The sequence below is a fragment of the Etheostoma cragini genome, chromosome 9, assembly GCF_013103735.1.
Source record: "Etheostoma cragini isolate CJK2018 chromosome 9, CSU_Ecrag_1.0, whole genome shotgun sequence".
Taxonomy (NCBI): domain Eukaryota; kingdom Metazoa; phylum Chordata; class Actinopteri; order Perciformes; family Percidae; genus Etheostoma; species Etheostoma cragini.
The window spans coordinates 24,694,916-24,700,915 of record NC_048415.1 but is presented as its reverse complement, the minus strand read 5'-3'; the positions used below and the strand labels follow the sequence as shown (position 1 = coordinate 24,700,915).

The 6,000-nt window shown below is 42.2% G+C and overlaps 1 protein-coding gene across 2 annotated transcripts in view; it reads left to right on the top strand.

Moving 5' to 3' along the window:
• The first annotated feature begins 1,180 nt into the window (after nucleotides 1-1,180).
• Nucleotides 1,181-6,000, top strand: part of lnx1 (ligand of numb-protein X 1) — a 43,502-nt gene continuing 38,682 nt past the window's right edge. Inside the window, exon 1 of one of the 2 annotated variants that reach the window (XM_034880922.1) lies at nucleotides 1,181-1,464. The gene's annotated coding sequence lies outside the window, so the exon portion shown is untranslated. The remainder of the gene's footprint in view (nucleotides 1,465-6,000) is intronic. The other variant, XM_034880923.1, reaches the window with a different exon arrangement.

Here is a 6,000-nt window from a genome sequence, read left to right as displayed (position 1 = left end):
GTACTTAGAAATGCTAACGCACAAAACAAGTCAGCACCCAAAGTCTGCGTGTGTTATCAGTGATTAAAATTTCATTTCTCAAGCAAATGAAACAAAGTGCTTATGAACGTCTATTTTTAACTCCTGTTCATTGTGACCACCAGTGGTGGAAAAGAACATCTACTCAAGTAGCCTACTGTCCTTAAGTTCACATTTGAGGTACTTGTACTTTACATGAGTCTTTTCTTTTCATTCCACTTTCTACTTCTACTACATTTCAGAGAGAAATATTGTACTTTTTATTCCACGACATTCATCTGACAGCTTTAGTTACATTACAAATTAAGATTTTTGCAAAGAAAAAGCATGTTGTTTTTAAAATATATTTTATTATAACTTAAACTATCCAACTAGACAAGGGCCTATGAGTCCAGCTGGTGATTTACAGAACAGTTTGTAGGCTTATACATTTGGCCCAGACGTATTCTAATGAGTCTCAGAGTGACTCATGAAGGAACCTGGTGTTGTGTCTGGAGCACCTGTGGCTCACCGTGCCTGGGTTTAAAGAGCAGCTTGAGGTGGGAAAAGACGAGGAGGAAACCACATCTGAAAACGAGGATGACAACTGTTTTTGTACAAAGCCCTGTTCAACCGCGCGGCTTTACAAAAGCATCTTATTGTCATAGGAAATCAAAACCACATCAACAAAAAGAAGGCTCTGTACAAGCAACAAGTATTATTCTGTGTTTACTGTACACAGGTCTAAAATACTTTCAGAGCATAGTAGCATTATCTTAGATTACGGGCTTCCACAGCCATAGACCACAGCTCAGGCCTTCTGTTTAAGCAAAAGGTCTGCAGGAAATCAATCATGCAGGTACAAAATATGTTTTGTGGGTTATGACATCTTAATTGTGTTATAAAAGAGGGCCAGTCAGAACTTGCAGCTCAATCTGCTGGTGACCTTTTACAACATTTCAATATTTCATTAAAAAAAGTAGAAATTGTGTTTTGTTTGTTGTGCTGATAAATGCCACAACTGTTCACATCCTGACCCTCCATTATACCTTTTATGTGTCCACTCCACTTCATGGAAATTCCAGTTTCTCCCAAACTGAGCAGGTTTGGGCAGTTCTCCTGTTTACCTTTCCCTCTGGCTCCGCCCCCTTTGCTCTGCCACTTCCTGATCACCTTGGCCTGATAGAGGTGAGCAGCTTCTGAGCTCAAACAGGAGCAGTCTTCTCTGCTTCGGGTTGCAAAATTCCCTCAAGACCAGCACTCGTATACAATTTCTCCACCTGAAGACAGGCAGCCAATCGGCAGGCTCAGTGACTGAGACAAAGTCCTCTTCGCTGAGTCATTGAACTCTCCTTTCCCCCCACCTCCCCCCACCCTATCTGAATGGTTTAATGTTACGCCCTCTGTGAGGCTTTACCTGTCCAGGTGAAGTGCTTTGCTGAAAGTGAACGTCGCTCATGAAGCCATGTAAGTACTTTCCCCCATTCCAAGGTGGTTTTGTTATCAGAAATGTGGATGTTACAAGTAAAAAACACACCAACAGTGCAACTTTGTCGGTAGTTACAAAACCAGTTTCCAGTGTCTTTTGCTGCTCTGTGTTATTTGCCTGGATTTCACTTGCATTGAATCCCTGTGTGAGTGTTTACTTCACTTTCCGTGCTTATAATGATGTTTTCTATGGAGATTTACTGTTGTCTATGTGTGTGATTGCTAATCTCAGCATGTCAGTTAATGTTGCGTACAGTCTGTGCTGATCTAGTCAGCCATTCTGATATTAGAGACACTTCACAGAGCTTCCCATCTGCCCGCAGCTGTTCTCCCAGACTGAGGTGTCAGGTCTGGCTGCAACTCGCGTGGAGATATGCTACGAACTCAGAGAGGGACCGGCATACTCAGTCATGCAGATACAAGAGCAGGAAATGCATTTTATATGGAACAAGATTTAGAAAATGCTGATAATATTACATTATGGTATGTGATACATGTAGAGGAATGAGTTGTGATGGGATTCTGGATAGTAAAGAGAGGTTTCAGGTATTTATTTGTCCTGTTATATTCAGTAGAAGTGCTGCTTGAGTTCCACTGTTTGGTTTTTTGATGTGTTATGAAACAGATATCTGCAGAAAAGGTTGGAAAAAAAAGGGCTTACTGGAATTATCAGTGGTTCAGGGACATGTTTGAACACAACAGACTATGCTGTACTGTGTGTGTGTATGTGTGTGTGTGTCAGATTTGACACACTCTTTGTGCATGAAACTCCAGGCTTCCACATGCTTATTTGTGCTCAGGGTCCGTGTTTATTGAGCTGCTTGGATCAGCACTCCATTCAGATTTTTATGATCCGATGATAAACTGATGTGTTCACGACAAGCAACTCCTCGTTCAGCACTCCCACTCTACGCTGTAATTGTGCTGCGGGGCGAGCGTGGAGCCCGTGATTGTGCGTCAGCCTTCCAAAGAGTGTGTTTCATTACATGACTCACAGAGCAGTTTGTAGTCTTGTCAATGTGAGCCCACACTTCCCAAAGCTATGATCTGTGTCCATTGAAAACACACCATTTCCTGAGTGTAAATGGCAGCACATGGAAATCAAATGTGGACTGATTGACAAACTAGGTATGCAAGAGAAAACTGTGTGCCATTTAATCCAGCGTGCTTTGCTAGCATGCACTTGTCTGATTTGGCTGACTGCGCCTTTTTGCTCCGAGGGTGTGTTTGGTTGGTTGACGCTCTACAGATATGATTGATTGTGTTGAATGTGAGGAGTGGTTATGTACATAGCAACATGCAGGTTCAGTGTGGACAGTGAGAGCGCCGACCAGACACATTTAGCTCATCATTGGGTTGTTTTTTACACTCAATCGTAAGGAAAGCTGACTTGGCACAGTCTTGTATCATTATTAACTCGTCAAGTCAGCCCAGATCACAGGAGAGTAAGCTGAGAGTTAATTACCAGCTGTATTTACATCAAATGTGCAATGTGTAAGGAAGAAGGTGTACGCTGTTGTAGATAAGAAACGCTCCTATGATCAATAATTGAAAAGGGACTATTGAGCCAAAGCTCAACTTTAGAGCTGAAAAGATTAATCAGTTAGTTCATTGATGATTTGTTAACTATTAAATCCAGGTTGAGTTAGGCCTACTATAAAAAGGAAAAGAAAAAGGTAGAACTCATTACAGCTGTTAAAATGTGAAACCTTTGTAGTTTATCCGTACATCTGCCAGTAAACTTAATATCTTTGAGTCATGGACAAAAAAAAACCTTTGAGGATGCCATCTTGGCCCCTGGAAAACAGGGATTGTCATTCTTCAGCACTTTGTGACATTTCAGAGACCAATTTAACTTATCGATTCATCAAGAAAGTAATCAACAGATTAATCAATTATGAAAATAATCTTTAGTTGCAGCTCTGCTTGACATGACTTTGGTTCAAAGACAAAGGACACATATTTTTTCCTTGATGGAATATTTACAATCCAAACATCTGCTTTTTCGTTCTTTTTGTGATCAAAAGTGAAATAGAAAAGGAGACGGACTGCATCCCAACTCAGAACCTCACACCTAACGCTTGTTACATGGTAACAGGTGTAGCTATTCAAACATCATCATTAATGTGCGGTCGAAGCTCAGCCTATCAGCTGTATGTTACTGTGTGTGTCTCTCTCTCTCTCTCTCTCTCTCTCTCTTGCTGTGGCAGTGTTGTCTAGTCACTTCAGGGATTAGCGGCCAGCGAGAGCTGTTGCTCCTCAGGCACGGGTGTCCTCCGCCAGTGTCTGTTTGAGTGGGCGTGTGAAGGCATGCGTGTGTGCATGTCTCTGCATGTACCGCGGGTGCATGCATTTGTGTGCCGGGAAAGTGTAGTTACATTGTTGTTGTCATTCCAAACACAAATGATTGTGGTTACTGGGTTCCAGTTAAGCTTTGAGTAGCAAGATGTCATCCATTTTGATTCAGACTACAGACGTAGATTCTGATCCATTCACTGTGACGTTTTTTGTTAATGTGCAGTACGGCTGCACGATATGAGGAAACTGTCATATTGTGATCATTTTGACTGATTCCCGACATTGAATAGGGAATGATCATGTTTTTCTGATTGTCAGTGAATCACCGTTAAAATGTTCATAGTGTGATTTTAGCAAGGATCTGTACCAAACAATGAGGTTTTCTGTAGTCTGTAGGATATGATTCGTAGGCCAGGATGTCTCTGCAGCCCCACAATGCTTCATTCACAACAAATTGGCACATATTTTGCCTTTAACAAATATTGTGCCCCCCTGCGATTTGGATATTACACAAGTCCATATTGTGAATTTGATAAAATTACGATTATTTGTGCAACCCTACTGTGTCGTTATATTCTCTCTTTTATTAACACAAAAGTTTCCCGGGAAAGCAAAGAGATCATGTAATTCTGTTCAGATCAGGAGTTGGAGAGAATATCAAGCCACCTTATATTTTTTCACTGAATCTTGGAATCACTTTTTCCCTTCATTTTCTGCTCCTGCTGGCAGGCATTTGCTCTCTCTCTCCTCTCCTCTCTCTCTCTCCTCTCTCTCTGTATATCTCGGTCTCCAGCCCTTTCTGTGTCTAGCTTTCCCTGCGTGGCGATGGTAGTGTTCTGCCCTATAGATCCGGCCAGACCCCAGACGGCGCGGGTACCACAGTCTGTGATGAATCAGCTGTGTTACCGCAAGCTCTCAGAGGGAAAGTTCATCTTTGTAAAGCCTCTTCTTATTGGCCGTCCCTCCCATCCCGAACACACCGAAGACACTGAGCTAACATGGCTGTCACAACTCACTGCCCTCCTCATATTGCTCATGTAAAAAAAGAAATGAGTGCGGCCTGTTTGTTTTGACAACTCTCCGATTACACTGGATTTTTATGTTGTACGTGCAGGTCACATTTGTTGAAATTAGCATATCAGGAATAAGCAGGGGAATGCATTGAATTAAACTAGAACAAGAACCCGGATAACGTTTGTCTATTATAGACTCCAAACAGAAGTTTTGTTCCAGATTGTTGTTGTTGGTATTTTTTTAACAAGATCTAATGTCTCATTTAGCAGCCGAAACCCAACAGTGGGTCCAGAAACAAAGCTCGTGGAGTGCCAACATGATGGCTGTTGCCAAGGTGACGTGTGTCTGACTGAGCCCATCTGTTCGTGTCCTTGTGCTCTAGGAGCCTGCCTGCCTTTCGATATGACAGCGCAATGTAATGTAAACCTGTGTGGCAGTAAAACCATGTGATAACCTGCAGCAGGGATGTGTGCTTGTCACGTACAGCGAGCTGCAGACTCACCTGGGTCTCTCCGTCTCTACACTCGTTGCTGAGATGAGCAGTATTGACGTTCCCGCATCCACAGATGAAATCTGTGTAATGTGTGTACTGCAGCCCACTGCTGTTGTTCAAGTGTGTGTGTGAAAGAGAAGCTCTGCTCCGGTATCACAGCCTATGAATATTTTCACACCCTGTTTACTTGACACGATGACTGTGGCTGTGTGATGGACAGTACATTTACTCAAATACTGTACTTAACTTTAAAATAACTTAAGTATAACTTTCAGGTACTTGTTCTTTATTTCCATTTGATGCCACTTTATACTATAAAGCTACCTTTTCATATAATAACCCAGTGAATCCCAATTTTTGCAGCTTTTACGCTAGTTACTTTAGTATACAACTCTATAGCCCAATCCCAAAGTGAGCCATGAGGAATAAGGACTCACACACTTAATTGATCTCAGGTGCTAAGTGAGGGACGGTGTGAGGCCTCAGACAGGTATAAATGTTACCTTGGTGACATTCAGTAACAATGATGTTGCCGACAGGTTTAAGTATTTTAAGGTCTAAGTTTGTTTCTTTCCACACGGCCAAGGCCAAGGAGACGGCTGGCTGAGTTCACATTTTTTCAAATCCTTTCAAAGCTGGACAACAGGTCTGCTCCGCTCCGTGGTCAGGTGTCGTGCTGTTGTTTACCTTTTGTAATTTCTGGATTTGGA